The sequence below is a fragment of the Mesoplodon bidens genome (assembly GCF_964165515.1).
Source record: "Mesoplodon bidens genome assembly, contig: HAP1_SCAFFOLD_1105, whole genome shotgun sequence".
Classification (NCBI taxonomy): domain Eukaryota; kingdom Metazoa; phylum Chordata; class Mammalia; order Artiodactyla; family Ziphiidae; genus Mesoplodon; species Mesoplodon bidens.
This window is the reverse complement of record NW_027672212.1, coordinates 21,088-41,451: the sequence shown is the minus strand read 5'-3', so window position 1 is coordinate 41,451 and position 20,364 is coordinate 21,088.

Here is a 20,364-nt window from a genome sequence, read left to right as displayed (position 1 = left end):
GTAAAGCTATGTTCCTGACGTTGACTAGGAATTTAAGAAAGCTGAAATAAGTTTTGCCATAGAATCACTGCCTAAATTATTCTTAGGCCTCTGATGCAGTCCACATATAGTTCAACTATGTTATATGTTATAAGGTTTTTTTTTAAAGGAGCATTTGATGTAAAGGAAAGGTTTTTCCTTAACACAGCAATCTCGTTATAGAGATTAAGAAGTCAGCCATCCTTTATTTTCCTCTCCATTTCCATACTGCTAGTGCCACTGTACTACCGAAGCCTCCTGACCTTTCCCTACAAGTGCTCCAGGTTCCCAAATTAATGTTTACTTTCTCCCCCATCAGAAACTCATTCCTTTGGAGTAGCTGATCTCAGGATATAGGAGGAAAGAAAACTATCCACACTCTTTCTTACTAAGAAGTTAATGATTGCTAACCCCTTTCCCTGCTGAAAAGTATTTACATTCTTCACTAAGGGCATTTGCTAGTTCCCAGGCCCAATTCATGGAAGTTTAGGAATTAAAGTGAAACTTCAGTGAATTAGGTAGGATAGAAGAAAAGTTTAGTGGTGAGGATGGTACCTCTGGTATCATATGAGTGTCTCCTGCTAATCTTCCTTCCCATCTTCTGTGAACTCTCAGGTTCCTACTCTTATTTGCCTTTTTCCTTGTACTTCTGGACTCAATTTCTGAAAGCACCAGGTTTTTATTTGACAGTGTTGGGAGCTACAGCACTAACAGGAAAGGTTTAGAATGGCCAGTGTATAAATATGGATCATTTGTAACTGGGTATTTTCCCTCATGATTTGATGTCTCATAGTTTACTATTTCTAGAAATTCCATTGACGTCAAACCTAGTTTTAAAAGTGCAGCTAAATAGGTTATTTCCAGTGTTTTCTGCTACTGCTTATTTGCTCAGGTGTTCTCATCCATGCATTCATCAAAATTTTTGGAGTAGACGAATAAAATTCACTTATGCAGTTGACAGTAGAAAAATACGCAGTGGAGTTTTGTAGTTCGTACAGCTGAAAACTATTCCTCTGAATAATCTTGAAGGGCTTGATGCTAGAGAAATTAGAAATGACTCAGCCACGACTCCTAATAATTGCGGCTGAATTGTGACTTAAACTCAGGTATCCTAGATTCTAGCATTGTGCCTTCTTGTGATAATACACCTTACTGAGTTAAAAACTTCAGTTTGATTCTTGTTCATGGTTCTGTGAAATGGGATGAAATGAATGTAATGGCTAATAGTTTAATTACTTGGATTCCATTTTTCTCACGTTTTTCTTTAGTAGTTGATACATAGCTTCAACCATCAAAATGGTTAAAATGGTATGATAATTTGAAAATATACTCTATTTTAAGTAGATAGGCAGATAACCTATATTTAAACTTACCTTGACATCCTGGAATGAAGAAACACTTTGTCAGTTAGTGGCCTGGCTTTTTAACTCATTTCCAGTTTGAAATTTCTGATTCCCACAAAATTTGGTGCAAGTAAGGTATTTTAAATTTAAACATCCAGGGACTTCCAGGGTGGTGCAGTGGTTAAGAATCCACCTGCCAATGCAGATGACGCAGGTTTGAGCCCCAGTCCACGAAGATTCCACATGGCAGAAGCACCTAAGTTAGTGTGCCACAACTGCTGAGCCTGAGCTCTAGAGCCCGAGAGCCACAACTACTGAGCCTATGTGCTGCAAGTACTGAAGACCGCATGCCCATGTGCTGCAAGTCCTGAAGACCGCATGCCTAGAGCCTGTGCTCCTCAAGAGGAGCCACCGCAATGAGAATCCTGCGCACCACAACGAAGAGTAGCCCCCACTCACCGCAACTAGAGAAAGCCCACACGCAGCAATGAAGACCCAACACAGCCAAAAATAAATAAGTTTTAAAAAATTTGTAAATGTGAACATCTAGTACATTGTTTAACAAGCTGCATTTTCAGGGAATTCCCTAGTGGTCCAGTGATTATGACTCTGCTTCCACTGCAGGGGGCACTTGTTCAATCACTGGTCAGGGAACTAAGATCCCACATGCCAAGCAGCCAACAACAAAAAAAGGCAACCTTTCCAAATAGAACAGAAAAATTCATGAGTCATTAACAGTATTAATAGCATCAGTAATTGTTGGCTTAGTAGATTGCACGTTTGCAAATATATAGGTAGAAACAATTTTAATTTTTAAAAGAGTTGATCCAATTAGTTGGTTAATTGGTTTTATTTTTTCAATATTTTCATAGAGGGAAGGTAAAGTTTTAAGTCGGGTTGGCTTTACAACTCCTTGGCCAGTCTAGCCTTTGTGGCCAGTTTTATGTTAGAGATTTTTAAAAATAAAATGCAAAAGTTGAATAATGAACCTCTAAATATATATAGCCCAGCTTAAAAAATCAAAAGCATTTTGCAAATTTTGTTTCATCAGTTCCCCAACTTATTTTCCTGTTGCATTTAAGTACAAATGTCATTTACCATTTCATCCATATTTCTGTACTGTATATCTTTTACCATGAGTTTCTAATGCGAGTATCACACCTAACAAAATAATTCCTTATCTGGTAGGGTCTATAAAGTTTCATGATTGTCTAAAGAGTTATTTTAAGTTAGTTTGAATCAGTACCGAGTCAGGGTCCACACATAGCTAATTTGTCTCAGATCTCTTAATCACTATGTGCCTTTTTCTCCTCTTTTTATTTCTTTGCTAATTGAAACTTGGTCATTTGTCTTTAGAGAATTTCCCATATTCAATATTTCATTGCAGTGGTGTCCTTTCCTCTAGTCCCCACTTATCCTGTAAACTGATAGTGAAGTTTTTTTATAGTATTCCTTCTGATAAATACAGAAGGGATGTTAGAAATACACTGTGTTGCTACTCTTTATGAAATACTATATTTGGGCACCAATCATCAGTGGATGCTAAAACCATGAGGGGAAAACTGATGGAGAACTTTAAAATGAAGGGATCAGGCTGAACCTCAGGTTGGCAACCAGATAGATGTGTTGATATGCGTCTGAGGTGGTGCAATAGGAAATACACAGCACCTGTGGGGTATCACTGCCTTTAAAACAAAAAAAAATGAACTTGGATCTAGTCAAGCCTGTAGATTGAAATTGAAATACAAAGAAGCATCCCGATTCTTTTTGTTCATTTCTTACCTGTCTGTAAATTCTTTGCGGTAGCAGGTCAATGAATTAAAAGAGCTCAGACTTCTTACTAGCATGGTTTCAACTTTAGTCCTAGGTCTTCTCTGTGTTTGGAGGAGTAAGTTACTTTAAAGTAACTGTACTTCCTTACTTGGAATTACTGAGGGATAATATCTGTTATCTAATAGCCAATGCAGGGGACACAGTTTCAATCCCTGGTCTGGGAAAATCCCACATGCCACGGAGCAACTAAGCCCGTACGCCACAACTACTGAGCCCACGCACTGCAACTACTGAAGCCCATGCACCTAGAGGCCGTGCTCTGCAACAAGAGAAGCCACAACAGTGAGAAGCCGGTGCACCACAACTAGAGAAAGCACGCACTCAGCAACAAAGACCCAACACAGCCAAAAATTTAAATTTTTTTTAATCTAGCAGATTACCTGGCTTTTAGTTGACCCACTAGTAAATAGCAGTTATGTACTTTGTTTTCTATAAATGCTTTAACCCCTAGTAAATAGCAGTTACTTTGCTTTCTATAAATGCTTTAACCCAGGTGACTTCATGTTGTTTTAATTTTCCCAGTAATGTTGGTTGTTCCTCTTTAGGGCACCGGGAATTACAAAACTATCAAGAATTCTACTTTTTTTTTCTCTTTTTTTTTTTGTGGTACGCGGGCCTCTCACTATTGTGGCCTCTCCCGTTGCAGAGCACAGGCTCCGGACACACAGGCTCAGTGGCCATGGCTCACGGGCCTAGCCGCTCCACGGCATGTGGGATCTTCCTGGACTGGGGCACAAACCCACGTCCCCTGCATCGACAGGTGGACTCTCAACCACTGCACCGCCAGGGAAGCCCAAGAATTCTACTTTTGACTCTCTATCATAGCAGTTTTTATTGTGACATTTCACTGAAACTGGAAGGGGGAATAGAATTTTCAAAGAATTTTCAAAGAATTTTTCTTTTTTTAACCAATCAAGAATGGTCAACTATTCAGATATATTTTCTTATATTCACTCCTTTCCTGGTTTTAGTTTGTTTTTAAATGTTGCAAGTCTGGGGAGAAGTTATATATAATTAAAAGACTTTAGCATAGATTTAATTGTAAAGGGACACTTTGTTGTCCCTTTGGGATATTTAATCCTAAATCCTAAATATCCCAAAGGAGCAGACACCTCATAGGTCCAGTTCTTTAGATACTATCAACAGCAGTTACATGTAATGAGATTAAAGATTAATTGTAGATTTGGAGGAGTTCCCATGCACCCCTTCCTCCCAGTGGCTTAAAATGTTTCCCATTACAAATATAAATGAAAATTAAGGTTTTTTAACTTAAAAAAAACAGTGCTCCTTTTTTTATCATGAGGTTTGAATTTTATTTTTATTGAAGTATTAGTTTCAAGTATACAGCAAAGTGATTCAGTAATATATATACATATATATGTATATATATATATATATATATATATATATATATATATATATATATATATTCCTTTTCAGATTCTTTTCCATTATAGGTTACTACAAGATATTGAATATAGTTCGCAGTGCTATACAGTAGGTCTTTGTCATTTATTTTATATATAGTAGTGTGTATCTGTGAATCCCAAACTCCTAATTTATCCCTACCCCACTTACCCTTTGGTAACCATTTATTTTCTATGTCTGTAAGTCTATTTCTGTTTTGTACATAAGTTCATTTGTATCATCTTTTTAGATTCCACATATAAGTGATATCAAGATATTTTTCTTTGACTTATTCACTGAGTATGATAACCTCTAGGTCCATCCATGTTGCTGCAAATGCCATTTTTCACTCCTTTTTCATGGCTGAGTAATATTCTAGTGTGTGTGTGTGTGTGTGTGTGTGTGTGTGTGTCTGTGTGTATCCACTCATCTGTCGATGGACACTTTGGTTGCTTCCATGTCTTGGCTATTGTAAATAGTGATGCTATGAACATTGGGGTGCATGTATCCTTTCAAAGTAGAATTCATTTTCATCTTTTCTGGGTATATGCCCAGGAGTGGGATTGCTGGATCATATGGTAGTTCTAGTTTAGTTTTTTGAGAAACCTCCATGCTGATTTCCATAGTGGTTGCACCAAATTATGTTCCCACCAACAGTGTAGGAGGGTTCCCTTTTCTCCACACCCTCTCCAGCATTTATTTTTTGTAAACTTTTTGATGATGGCAATTCTGACTGGTGGAGGTGATACCTCAGTAGTTTTGATTTGCGTTTCTCTAATAATTAGCAATGCTGAGCATCTTTGTGTGTGTCTGTTGGCCATCTGGATGTCTTCTTTGGAGAAATGTCTATGTAGGTCCATTTTTTGATTGGGTAGTTGGGTTTTTTGTTATTGAGTTGTACGAGCTGTTTGTATATTTTGAAAATTAAGCCCTTGTTGGTCACATCATTTGCAAATATTTTCTCCTAGTCCATAGGTTGTAGTTTTGTTTTGTTTATGGTTTCCTTTGCTGTGCAAAAGCTTATAAGTTTGATGAGGTCCCATTTGTTTATTTTTGCTTTTATTTCTTTTGCCTTGGGAGGCTGTCCTAAGAAAACATTGCTATGATTTATGTCAGAGAATGTTTTGCCTATGTTCTCTTGTAGGAGTTTTATGGTGTCATGTCTTATATTTAAGTCTTTAAGCTATTTTGAGTTTATTTTTTTGTATAGTGTGAGGGAGTGTTCTAACTTCATTGATTTACATGCAGCTGACTGTCCAGCTTTCCCAACACCACTTGCTGAAGAGACTGCCTTTTCTCCATTGTATATTCTTGCCTCCTTTGTCGAAGATTAATTGACCATAAGAGGGTGGGTTTATTTCTGGGCTCTGTATTCTGTTCCATCGATCCATGTCGATTTTTGTGCCCATACCACACTGTTTGGATTGCTGTAGCTTTTGTAGTATTGTCTGAATTCTGGGAGGGTTATGCCTCCAGCTTTGTTCTTTTCCTTCAGGATTGCTTTGGCAAATCTGGGTCTTTTGTGGTTCTGTATAAATTGTAGGATTATTTATTCTAATTCTGTGAAAACTGTCATGGGTAATTTGATAGGGCTCACATTAAATCTGTAGATTGGTTTGGTTAGTATGGACATTTGAACAATGTTAATTCTTCCACTTTGAGAACATGGGATATCTTTCCATTTCTTTGAGTCATCTTCAGTTTCTTTTATCAATGTTTCACAGTTCTCAGCAAATACGTTTTTCACCTCCTTGGTCAGGTTTATTCCTAGGTTTTTTGTTTTTTCTTTTTGATGTGATTATAAAATGAATTGTTTTTTTACTTACTCTTTCTGATATGTCATTATTACTGTAAAGAAGTGCAACAGGTTTCTGTATGTTAATCTTATATCCTGCTACCTTGCTGAATTCATTTATCAGTTCTAATAGCATTTGTGTGGAGTCTTTATGGTTTTCTATATAGAGTATCATTGTCATCTGCATATAATGACAGTTTTCCCTCTTCCCTTCCAATTTAGATACCTTATAAAAAAAAACCCAGTGCTTTTCAACACTGCTGGATTTACTCTTAACTAAAGGCAACATGAGTAGGTACAGTTTTGAGAATGATTGATAATAACAGGCCTAAATGATTAGAGTATGTCATTAATAGAGGAGTTTAATTTTTAAAGATCTTGCTATTAATTTTTAATATTTTTTCAAATTATTTTCAGGAACATTTAAGTTATGTTGTGTGTCCTCACAATAATTGCACACGTGAGAACAATATGACTTGTGTGACAATGCTTACCTGCAGAGTCAGATTGAATTTAGACCCTGGGATTCCCTGTATAGGTAGACAAATTAGGTATTCTCTGTAGTCTCATCTATGAGTTGAAATACTAATACCTAACTTCCCGAGTGGTTGTGAGGATTAAATAAGGTAATTTATATAAAGTAGCTGTTATTTTCACCATTTCTTGATTTATACCCTATATTCTTGATTTATACAGTATTGTATAGTCTATAAATGATTTTCTTATCCTTTTGGTTTTAGTCCTATTGGAGCTATATGAAATGACCACAAATAGATACTATTTCCATTTTTATGTTACCATGGTACATCTTTTTTCCATCCATTTATTTATTTATTTATCTATGAAGTGTTTTATGTAGGAAGTATATATTTGGGTCTTGCATTTTTATCTAATCTGACAATCTTTTTTTTAAAAAACATCTTTATTGGAGTATAATTGCTTTACAATGGTGTGTTAGTTTCTGCTGTATAACAAAGTGAATCAGTTATACATATACATACATCCCCATACCTCTTCCCTCTTGCGTCTCCCTCCCTCCCAACCTCCCTATCCCACCCCTCTAGGTGGTCACAAAGCACTGATCTGATCTCCCTGTGCTATGTGGCTGTTTCCCACTAGCTATCTATTTTACATTTGGTAGTGTATATATGTCCATGCCACTCTCTCACTCTGTCCCAGCTTACCCTTCCCCCTCCCCATATCCTCAAGTCCATTCTCAAGTAGGTCTGCATCTTTATTCCCATCTTGCCAATAGGTTCTTCATGATCATTTTTTATGTTTTTTTAGATTCCATATATATGTGTTAGCATATGGTATTTGTTTTATCCTTCTGACTTACTTCACTCTGTATGACAGACTCTAGGTCCATCCACCTCACTACAAATAACTCAATTTCGTTTCTTTTTATGGCTAAGTAATATTCCATTGTATATATGTGCCACAATCTTTGCCTGTTAGTTGTGTTTAGACCATTTATATTTAATGGGATTTTTGATATTTTGGGGTTTAGATTACCATCTTCCTATTTTTTTATTTTTCCCATTTCTTCCCATTTTCCTTTTTCTGCTTTATTTTGAACTGAGTATTTTTCATAATTCTACTTTATTAGCTGGTTTATTAGCTAAACCGTGTGTATGTGTTTGTGTGTGTGCGTGTGTGTGTGTGTTTAGCATGTGCTTTAGAGTTTGTAGTATACATCCTTATCACAGTATGCTTGTAATTGACATCATACTATGTCACATACAGTAAAAGAATCTTGTAACAGTAAACTACCATTTTCCCCTCCTGGGCTTTATACCATTTTGCCATACATTTTACTTAGCCATATGTTAAAACCCTGCAATACATTGTTATTTTTGCCTTAAGCCATCTAATATCTTTTAAAGAGATAATACATGTTCTTTTTTTTTCTTTTTTTTCAAGCTTTTTCCTTCTGTTACATTTTAGATAGTTTCTACTGCTATATTTTCCTTTTTTAAAAAATATATTTATTTATTTATTTGGCTGTGTTGGATCTCCATTGCTGTGCATGGGCTTTCTCTATTTGCCATGAGCGGGGGTTACTCTTCGTTGCAGTGTGCGGGCTTCTCATTGCGGTGGCTTCTCTTGTTGCAGAGCATGGGCTCTAGGTGCACGGGCTTCAGTAGTTGTGGCTCATGGGCTCTAGAGCGCAGGCTCAGGAGTTGTGATGCACGGGTTTAGTTGCTCCATGGCATGTGGGATCTTCCCGGACTAGGGCTTGAACCTGTGTCCCCTGCATTGGCAGGTGGATTCTTAGTCACTGAGCCACCAGGGAAGTCCCATCTACTGCAACTTTGTTAACCTCCTGCCGTGTCTAACCTACCTTTAATCCCATAGAGTTTAATTTTCATCTCAACATTGTCATTTTAGCCTCTAGATTAGACTTTTAACAAAAATCTTGTGTCTCTACTTAACATGTTCAGTCTCTCCTCTTAGTTCCTTGAACATATAGAATACAGGTATAACCTTTAATATCCTTATCTGCTAATGCTATCATCTCTTTCATTTCTGAGGTGGTTTTGATTGATTGCTGTCTCTCCTATCATGGGTCATATTTTCTTGCTGTTTTGTGTGCCTGGTAATTTTGGCTTTTTGTTTTACCTTGTTGGTTATTGGGTATTTTTATATTCACTTGAGCTTTATTATGGAACATGATTAAATTACTTGAATCATTTTGATCTTTTCAGGTTTGGGGTTTAAGCTTTATTAGGCAGGACGAGAGCAGCATTTAGTCTAGGGCTAGTTTATGCCCACTATTGATGCAAAATCTTTTGAGTACTCTACCCAATGCCCTCTGAATTATAAGGTTTTCCATGCTGGCTGGTGGGAAGAAGAGCTCTCCCTGGCCTGTGGGCTGTGGGGATTGCTTCCTCTCTAATTAGAGTCTCATCCTTTTGAGTGGTTCTGTCCTGGCCCCAGTAGTTTCCTCACAAATGTGATGACCTCAGGCGGAGAGTTCTCTTTCTGTGTGCAGCTCTGCTCTCCAGTCCTCTACCCTGCAAATTCTAACTGCCTCATCTTCTTTGGACTTGCAGCTCCTTCACCTTAGGGTGGCTCTGCCTGGGTCCCCCTTCCTGCACTGTGGCCTGAAAACATCTCTCCATAGAGTAAGGTGGGACAATCCTTGGGCTCACTTCATTTTTCCCCCATCTCCCAAGGGTCACTGTCCCTCATTGCCTGATGTCCAGTATCTTGAAAACTGCCGTTTCATATAGTTTGTTTAGTTTTCTAGTTTCAGATTGAGTAAGTCTAGTCCCTGTTGGTATATCCATTTTGCAAACTAGAAAACTGGGGGTCTGAAATAGTAAGTAGCTGTGAGCTATTAGTGGAACCAGAACTGGAATTTACGAATTATACATCAATACCTGATGCTTTTTCCACAATATCATACTGCCTTTTCTAAGTAACAATTTCCTCATGTATTTGAAACTTATCCTTTTAAGACTTAAATCTTAATTTCAACCATTTTGTTGGAAATTTAAAAAAAAATGTTTAAGTACCCCTGCTTTCTTAAACAGAGCATTTTGAATATATCTGAACCTCTTCATTATCAACATTATTTATAATCTTATACAGTGCTTATCAACCCTATCTGACCCAAGTAATCCCTTTTGAATAAAATATTTTATAATGCCCTTTTATTCTGAAGAGTCTGAGCCCTTGACAATCATCAGGCTGGGTTGCTGCACTTGCTATTTACAGTTAGGAAGGGCAAAGGAGTGCCAGAAGGTGCCTGGCATATTCCTCCCTGTCCCCACTGTGTAAAACTTGGCTCCTCTCCCTACTGTTGGGGGTCAGTTACTCCTGCCAAAATGGTGACTCTTAGACTTCAGGTCCCTGGACACAGAGTTCAAAGTGCCCTGTGGGGCAGCCATAGCTTGTAGTTGAAAGGATCCTTGTTGTGTGCCCATGCAAGTGTAACACTCTTGAGAAGTAGGACCTCCAATCCTGCAGGGCCCAACTTTGTGAGGACAGCAAGCACAAAATCCCCCAGTGAGTCACGGGACGTGATGGTGAGTGAAGCTACACTTGCTTCTACCCGTTGGTTCCTGGACCCATGCATTATTGGAAAAAAAGGGTCATGTAGAGGTCCCTCTTTTTTTTTTGTGGTTCGCGGGCCTCTCACTGCTTTGGCCTCTCCCACTGTGGAGCACAGGCTCCGGACGCGCAGGCTCAGTGGCCATGGCTCAGGGGCCCAGCCGCTCTGCGGCATGTGGGATCTTTCCAGAGCGGGGCACGAACCTGTGTCCCCTGGATCGGCAGGCAGTCTCTCAACCACTGCACCACGAGGGAAGCCCGGGGTCCCTCATTTAATGCGTATTCCACATCCTGAAAGATGGCACTGCAGTCTTTTAGCATATTGTCTCTGAATACTCTGAGTTGGTGGTTCACTTGTGCCTTCAAAAGGCAGTTCCAGTGTTCTGTGAGGCTGGCTGCTTCTGGCTGGTGCAGGATGTAATACAACCAGTGGATTCCATGGTCATGGGCTCACTGCCCCTCTTCCTCTGCTGTAAAGTGGGTTCCCTGGTCAGATGCTCTGTTATATAGGACTCCACACCTGTGGAATGGGGAATCTGTATGGATAGTGGTGCTGCCTGAGGCTCTGCAAACAGGGAAGACAATCTCATACCTAGTATAGCTATCCACCCCTGTGAGGGACAAATTGCTGGCCCTTCTGGGATGAAGGGAGTCCAAAGTAGTTGATTTGCCACCAAGTAGCCAGTTGGTCTCCCTGAGGACTAGTGCCTATCGCTGACAGGTTAGCCATTTCAGAGGCAGCAGTAGCTAGATTGACCTTGGTAATCTATATGCATCTTAGGGATGGCAGTGGACTCCTGCCGACCCCCCAGATCTGCTCTCCACCACTCTGACTCAGCTCTCTGCCCTTAGGAGGCTGACCTCTTTGCATTGCATCATCTGGGCTCCCTTGCCCTGTAGGTTTGGTCAGTGGGAGGCCCAGCAGATCAGAGAGTAAGAGGAGAGAGAGATTATCCCCCAGCTCCTTACCTTCCAAGCCATGGTTTTGCAGAGGTGGTATCCCTTGACCAAAGGCCACAGCTCCTGTTGAGCTGACCTTTGTTGAGCTCCGAGCATTCACAGGGTTCCCACACACTTCCTTCTTCTCCCCCCTGTAGCTAGAGATGGTAATGGCCTCCCACTGTTTATACTCCAGAGTGCTTCTTCAACATCCCCTGTTGGCTTCCCTTTATCTGCCCCACCATGTAGACAGTCTCTACAATCAGACTGTCTTCAGTCTGAGGATGCCATCTGTTCCTTCCAGGACCCCAGCTTACAAAATAGAGTATTTTCTGCCTTGTCTTTTAAATTAAGCTGTAGACAGTAAACCTATTTTCGCCTTTCCTTAATTCACTTGACAAATATTTGCCAGATCCTGTACTGCTCTTTGAGAAAACAGGGGTGAACAAGACAAATGGATAACTTTGTCTTGTTAATAAAAAGGTAACTTCAAACAGTCTTAAATGATCTTCCTGAGTAATCCTTCTGAGGACTGCGAGTGAAGCCTCCTTAGATTGGACAGTCTGGGTAGGTCTTTTGGAGATAGTGAGGTTTAAGGACCTGAGGACCTTGACCTAAAGGAGGAACTTGCTCAAAGATCGAGAGCAGGATATTCCAGATAGTGAGGCTGTAGGCAAGGGCAGAGGTCAAAGGGACCAGTGAGCTTGGCTTGTTTAATACACAGAAGCTTCTGGAATATGGTGAACAATACATGCAGGTGATGGGCAATTTGCCTATGTGTTTGTAGCAAGAATGATGTGCCCACTTGTAACATGGTGTTGGCCTCTTTTCAAAGAAGACAATCCAGTTTGCTGAGCAAGTACTTTTCAGACAATTTATTGGGCATACGCTAGATCTTAGCAAGATCTATCTCTGTATAACTACTTAACTGTGACCCCAAGTTACCTAAGGTCACAGCTACAAAGTTGCAGAGGTGAGATGCCAGCCATTTGTTTTATTCCAATCTTGGAGGTAACTTTCCCCTCCAAATTCAGGAGTTAACTAGGAATATGTCAGCTGAATGTCCTCAACAGCGTTAAGTGATAAGTAATCTATCCAAAGACGCTAATAAATCCAAAGATACCCAGAGAGTGGGAAGATATAACAGGTCTTGTTTTCAAAAACGGCTGTGGATTTGCCCAAATTACAAAGGTCCAAGCAAGTCTGTTGTTTTTATTTGATTATTACTGGAGTTAGTGGGAGAGTTATGTGGGACCCATTTTAGGATACAATATGGCTGGTAGGAATCTGAGCCAGCAGAGAATGTGCTTGACTTCCAGCCTTGCCCCCCTTTCTTGAAAAAGACAGTTCCGGCCATTTGATTCTCATTCAGGCTTTCCTACTTTACCCCTGGGGTGTGCATTTGCATCAGAATCGCAGTATAGGTTAAATGTGGTGCATACTAGATGATTATTTTTGGCCAAGTGGTGTTTCCACTACAGAATTAAGCCATCAGCTCATCAAAAGTTGGAGTTCTTTTCCCCTATCTTTTGCATTTGTTAAAGCCTAAATTTTCTCAAATGAAAGACTTCTCTAGGTCAGGAACAAGGTCTTACAATTTGTTTCCAGCACCGCATGTCTGGCACATAAAAAATGGTGAGAGTATTAAATATTCTAAGAGGCATCCTTCCACTGGGCTCAATCCCGACCCTGACTGTGTCTGTAAATATGAATGCACAAGAGGTCGCTTTCCACCACCAAGCGGCGCTAGGGCACCATCTAGAAAGGATTCACTAAGTTTTCCACAGGGTTTGAAGTTTCGTACTTCAAAACTTCTGACACTTCAAAGTGTCAGGTTAATTCACAAGTCGAGGGGAATTTTCCCAACAAATGAATGATGTCGCAGCCAGGGGTAGGCTGCAGAAGGCGCTCTGAGTCTCTGGGTGCACCACAGACCTTTGGGATCACAGCTGGAACTCGGGCTGTGGAGTCGCAGAGGTGCATGTGCGGGAGTGGGTGCAGCCCAACGTCCAGGTGAGGGCGGAGGTGCGTGCTGCGCGCGGGGTCAGCCAGGTACGCGCTGTGGGTCTCCGAGGAGCCAGCTCCGTTTCCAACCCCGCCCCCTCGCCGCACAGTGCCGGCCTGGCCGCTCCTCCCCTGGGTGGGTCCCGGCTCCTCTTCTGGCAGGGTCTATTTGCATAGAGGAAACTGCCCAAAGAGGCCGCTGTGGAGGAGCTGGCGGCAGGGAAGGGGGCGTGCGCCGAAGTCCGCTGCTGCCCAGAGGCCAAGCCCCGTGCCGGGCCGACCTCATGCCTCAGGCTCTCCAGCACGCTCAGACAACGTCCCCGGCTCTGTGCACCGTCCTCTCTGAGAGTCCACCCGCGATGAGCACACCGTGAGTCCAGGCCAGGGCGCCGGCGGCAACGCGCAGAAGGGCTGCCAGATGGGCAGCGGCGGTGCGCGGCTCCCCGCGACAGCAGCCGGGACCTGGGCGGTGAGCGCGCTTTGCCTGCTGCTCTCCACCGGCTCGGCGGTCGCCTGCCTGCTGCTGGGTGTCCAGGCTGCCGCGCTGCAGGGCCGGGTGGCGGCACTCGAGGAAGAGCGGGAGCTGCTGTGGCGCGCGGGGTCGCCGGACACCCAGGTCGCCTGGGCCGAGCCACAACTGGAGCACCTGCTGCGCAAGGTAAGTCGCCGAGCCCGGGGCTGGGAGTGTCCGTGGGCTGGGAGCTGTCGCGGTGAGGAGCGGTCGCCCGCCAGCCGTGAGCGCCCAAGTCCGTCCGAACAGCCTGCGCGGGGTTGGGGGTGGGGTGGGGTGGGGAGGGAGGCTGGGATGCTAGTGGCCGAGGGGTCCTGCTGTTCCCGCTCCAGCCTCAGGGTCGGCCTGCGTGAAAAACGACCTAGAAGGGCTGTTTCGTGGACGAGCAGAGGGAGGAAGAGGAAAGACTGCGGGCTTTGAAATAACTGATTTGGGGGCGAGTCTCCACGGGTGTGTGAGCTCGGACCGGTGGCTTCCCGCCTGCATTAAGGGCCTGCCTTCCTACCTGTGCCGGGATAATGAAGAAGCTCTTGAGGGAAGTGTGTGGTGACTTCTGTCACTGGTAGCAGCTACTGTTCCCAACGCTTATATACCTGCAGAGGTGTGTGGCCCCCAGCAGACCGGAGGTTTCCTGGTGGCAGGAAACCTCAGTCAGAACCTGGACGGGGCCCTTGGAGGGACATGGTCAATCCAACCTGCCCTGTCCACCCTACGGCCCCTCAGGAAAGTGTTTCAGAACAGCTCCATCTTGGAGATGCTGTGCTGTGCCTGGGGTTGCTTGGGCTCAGTGCTCACCCAGGGCAACCCAGACCTGAGGGGGTGCCAACATCAGCTTGGCAGGGTGAGGGGAATAAAAAACAGTCCGGGCCAAAAAATACAGACTCTGGATTCGGTCGAAGCCACCTAGGCGATGCCACCTGGGCATTGTGGACCCAGCAGATGCTGAGTTTCCTTGCTGGAAGCATCATATGAGACTCTCTGACACTTCTGTTAAGGTTGCTGCTATGTGTCTTCAAAGCAGGAGCCACATTTGGGACTTCAAATCTCTCACCCATCATGCTGATCAAAACCTCCAGCAGGGCACCTCCCCATAGAACAGTGGTGGTAGACTGGCCAGAGTGCCCCTGTTTGTGCTGGCCTCCCTTGCCTGAGCCATCCTCTTCTTCCTAGGAAAGGCAGCTACCCCAAGGTCGCAAGCATACTCCCCAAAGGTGTATCCTCAACTGTAGTATGAATAGCACCACAGTGTTTCAAGGTAGAGGAGAGGATGGGCAGGGTTGTTACTACCATTTCCCCTGAACTGTGCCCAGCTGTGATCTTTATTAATGTAGCTGTGTATCCATTTTTGAGTTAATTTGGATTCTTTAAGGTGAACGGGAGAAGACTGTACCATGCCTTTGTGTTCACCATACCTATTTCTTAGTCACTTTAATTTAAGCCAGTATTACATCTCTTCTAACTTGGTTTTGGGCAAAATTGCTGCTTCATGAAATGATTTCCTATGTTCCTCTTGAAAGTGCCTGCAGACTTTAGAAATCTCTCTGCAGCCCTGCTGGCAACTCCTGGTGATGTTTTCATAATTGCAGCCCATTACCTTTTTGCAGATCCTTAGAGACAAGGATGTTGAATTGATTTATGGAGGGCCAGTAAAATTTCTCCCTGTTAGTGCTATAACTGTGGCTGTTCTTTCGAATGGGGGTCCCCCTTTTACTTAATAAAAAATAAACTGCAAGCTTTGATTGAGTAAATCAGAAATCGCAGTAAAACCTTTTAGAAGGAACTTGCAAATTGTGTCCATTCTAATAGGGAGGGCAGTCCTGGGAAAGCAGCCACTGATGAGATTTTCAAGTCCTGAACTATGCAGATCATAGGAGGCTTCATCCTGCTTTCAAGGAGTTACTGGGCAGAGTATTCCCCCTCTCTCTCCCTCTCTGTTTCTCTCTCACCCTCTCTGTTTCTCTCTCTCTCTCTCTCTCTCTCGCTCCATACCACCCTCCCCCCCCCCACTTTCCTCTTCATTAGTGAGGGGAAGGGAAAATTTGAAATACTGGGATTTCCACTTGAAATTTGCTATAGCATTCTGCAGGCTATACCATTAGCATAGGACACATCTTAACACTTCGTGCTACTAGCTAACCAAATTTGGTGTTGAGGAGTCTCTACTTGGAGCATCTGAGATGCCACACTATGAATGCAGTTGGGGTTCAGCTTCTGGCTGTTTGAGTGTCCCTCTGAAAAGGCATCTCTTTCCCAGGGCACCAGTCTGTTCCTGCTCCTAGCCATTCTTCTTACAAATGTCACTGGATGCGAAATGTACATGGCCTGGCCAGGGACCCTGAGAGTCCCTGGCTGAGATGAGGGGACACATGGCAGGTGCATAGTGGGAGTCGGTAATTGGGTTTAAATAGATGTGAAGATAATTTAGAAAAACTCCTCGATATGAAGGACAAATAAATAATGAACTGAAAATCTCTTAAAGAAAGAACCTTTGTACTTGAACATGTTTTTCAGTTCTAATTTGTTCTCAGTGAAGCATCCTTTCAGCCTGTGCTGAAGTAGTTGTGTATGTGAGGATGCCTGCAGCTTGTCCTTTACCAACAAGCTTGTTTTCAGAGAATAGAAATCCTTACCAACCATACACAACTTTAATGTCAGAAAAAAATAAGGAAACAATAAGCCAACAGAAGCCACTGTTAATATGGGACCCACTGTCTTTGTTCCCTTGGGAACAGAACTGTGAAATAACTTCTTTGGGACTGGCTGATGTGCCTGATAATGTAGATATAGAAGCTACAAAAAAGGGATATTCATGATAACTCATCATTATTAAAGACCCTTCCCATGGTACAAAATAAAGAAATGGTTTTCAGAAAATAAAGCAAGATTATTGAGCAAGAGTCATTAACAATAGTATCTTCAGTATGACCCCAAAATATAAATGCAAAACAAGCATATGATATTATGCTTTTAAAGTGCTTTAAAGAGCTTGCCTCGGTAATCAACCCCCCCATTAGTTATACCTATAGTTACAGTATTATAAAGCTTAAATTTTAGAGTATATAAAATAGCTGCTATACTACAGCAAAAATTTTAATGCAAGAATTAAAGAAATATTTAGTTGTATTCAGAGGAAACTATTTTCAGCTTACGAGTGATTTATTGTTGGCTGTTGGTCTTCCATTCTCCAGACCAATCAGTTTGAAAACAAGAAAAACCCAGAGACTCAGGGTAAAATTCAAGCCCTTTCCTTCCCTACCATCAACTATATATATTGGTTAAGTTACCATAAAACCCAGAATCAAATGTAGCTTTTTTTGGCCTCTGTGGCAGCTTTTCACTTATCAGGACTGCTCTAAGGTGTATGCTTTAATAAAAATGCCAATTTTTGAATCCCATGGCACAATTGGAGATGGAGTATAAATCATAGCTACATTTGTTTCCTTGACATTTCCTAGCTGCCAAACCAAAGAAGTTTATAGTTACTTCCTGGCATGCTCACTTTATCTCTCCACTCTTTTTTTTTCTTGTTTTTTTTGCAGAAGTTTAGGAGAACTTTATAATAATAGCAGCACATTTAGAATGAGCCAACTGTTGGGACATTCCTTTCACAGATATATTTTGGAATTGTTGAATTGGACTTTTACACATTAACTTTGAAGATTTGCAACATCGCTCCTGAAGTTCGGGGATCTGAAAGCTGAATGAATTTACACCAGCAGGCAGAGAGGGGTAGATGATAAATGGGGTTTCAGTCCCACTATTTACTAGTCCTGGCATCTAACCTCTTCAACTTCCTGAGCTCCTGCTTCCTCTTCCCTAATACGATGGTCGCAACTACCTGTGTACTGATGAGCAAATAAGATAATGTAGAGGAAAGTGGTGGTCAGTAAGTCTTTGATGGTCAGTACCAAAATCCCCAAGTGTGATTCCTTAAACAGTACAGTCATTGAATTATCTTGCATAACCTGAGAATCCTGGAAGTCAGCCTGCAGATCCTGGGTTAGTTCAATAACTTGGCCATGACTGGGTGCCAGGTGATTCTCTGCCATTCTCTCTCTTTTTTTTTTTTTTTTTTGGTTTGGTTTTGTTTACCCTGTCACTTTATTTTTATTTCTTTTTGGTTTTTTTTCCTCTCAACTTTACATATAATTTCTTTTTTCTTAACATCTTTATTGGAGTATAATTGCTTTACAATGGTGTGCTAGTTTCTGCTTTATAACAAAGTGAATCAGTTATACATATACATATGTTCCGATATCTTCTGCCTCTTGCATCTCCCTCCCAATCCCACCCATCCAGGTGGTCACAAAGCACCGAGCTGATCTCTCTGTGCCATGCGGCTGCTTCCCAGTAGCTATCTATTTTACATTTGGTAGTGCATATATGTCCATGCCACTCTCTCATTTTCTTACAGCTTACCCTTCCCCCTCCCCATATCCTCAAGTCCATTCTCTAGTAGGTCTGTGTCTTTATTCCCATCTTACCCCTAGGTATTTCATGACATGTTTTTTTCTTATATTCCATTATATATGTGTTAGCATATGGTATTTTTCTTTCTCTTTCTGACTTACTTCACTCTGTATGACAGACTCTAGGTCCATCCACCTCACAACAAATAACTCAATTTCACTTCTTTTTATGGCTGAGTAATATTCCATTGTAAATATGTGCCACATCTTCTTTATCCATTCCTCCGATGATGAACACTTAGGTTGCTTCCATCTCTGGGCTATTGTAAATAGAAATTCAGTGAACATTTTGGTACATGACTCTCTTTGAATTATGGTTTTCTCAGGTTATATGCCCAGTAGTGGGATTGCTGGGTCATATGGTAGTTCTATTTGTAGTTTTTAAAGGAACCTCCATACTGTTCTCCATAGTGGCTGTACCAAATTACATTCCCACCAGCTGTGCAAGAGTGTTCCCTTTTCTGCACACCCTCTCCAGCATTTATTGTTTGTAGATGTTTTGATGATGGCCATTCTGAGTGGTGTGAGATGATATCTCATTGTAGTTTTGATTTGCATTTCTCTAATGATTAATGATGTTGAGCATTCTTTCATGTGTTTGTTGGCAGTCTGTGTATCTTCCTTGGAGAAATGTCTGTTTAGGTCTTTTGCCCATTTTTGGATTGTGTTGCATGAGCTGCTGGTAAATTTTGGAGACTAATCCTTTGTCAGTTGCTTCATTTGCAAATATTTTCTCCCATTCTGAGGGTTGTCTTTTGGTCTTGTTTATGGTTTCCTTTGCTGTGCAAAAGCTTTGAAGTTTCATTAGGTCACATTTGTTTATTTTTGTTTTTTTATCCATTTCTCTATGAGGTGGGTCCAAAAGGATCTTGCTGTGATTTATGTCATAGAGTGTTCTACCTATGTTTTCCTCTAAGAGTTTGATAGTTTCTGGCCTTACATTTAGGTCTTTAATCCATTTTGAGCTTATTTTACTGTATGGTGTTAGGGAGTGATCTAATCTCATACTTATACATGTACCTGTCCAGTTTTCCCAGCACCAATTATTGAAGAGGCTGTCCTTTCTCCACTGTACATTCCTGCCTCCTTTACCAAAGATAAGGTGACCATATGTGCGTGTGTTTATCTCTGGGCTTTCTATCCTTTTCCATTGATCTCTCTTTCTGTTTTTGTGCCAGTACCATACTGTCTTGATTACTGTAGCTTTGTCGTATAGTCTGAAGTCAGGGAGCCTGGTTCCTCCAGTTCCTTTTTCTTTCTCAAGATTGCTTTGGCTATTCGGGGTCTTTTGTGTTTCCATACAAATTGTGAAATTTTTTGTTCTAGTTCTGTGAAAAATGCCAGTGGTAGTTTGAAAGGGATTGCATTGAATCTGTAGATTGCTTTGGGTAGAAGAGTCATTTTCACAATGTTGATTCTCCCAATCCAAGAACATGGTATATCTCTCCATCTATTTGTATCATCTTTAATTTCTTTCATCAGTCTTATAATTTTCTGCTTACAGGTCTTTTGTCTCCTTAGGTAGGTTTATTCCTACCTATTTTATTCTTTTTCTTGCAGCGGTAGTTGGGAGTGTTTTGTTGATTTCACTTTCAGCTTTTTCATCATTAGTGTACAGGAATGCCAGATATTTCTGTGCATTAATTTTGTATCCTGCTACTTTACCAAATTCATTGATTAGCTCTAGTAGTTTTCTGGTAGCGTCTTTAGGATTCTCTATGTATAGTATCATGTCATCTGCAAACAGTGACAGCTTTACTTCTTCTTTTCCAATTTGGATTCCTTATATTTCCTTTTCTTCTCTGATTGCTGTGGCTAAAACTTCCAAAACTATGTTGAATAAGAGCGGTGAGTGTGGGCAACCTAGTTTTGTTCCTGATCTTAGTGGAAATGCTTTCAGTTTTTCACCATTGAGGATGATGTTGGCTGTGGATTTGTCATATATGCCCTTTATTATATTGAGGAAAGTTCCCTCTATGCCTACTT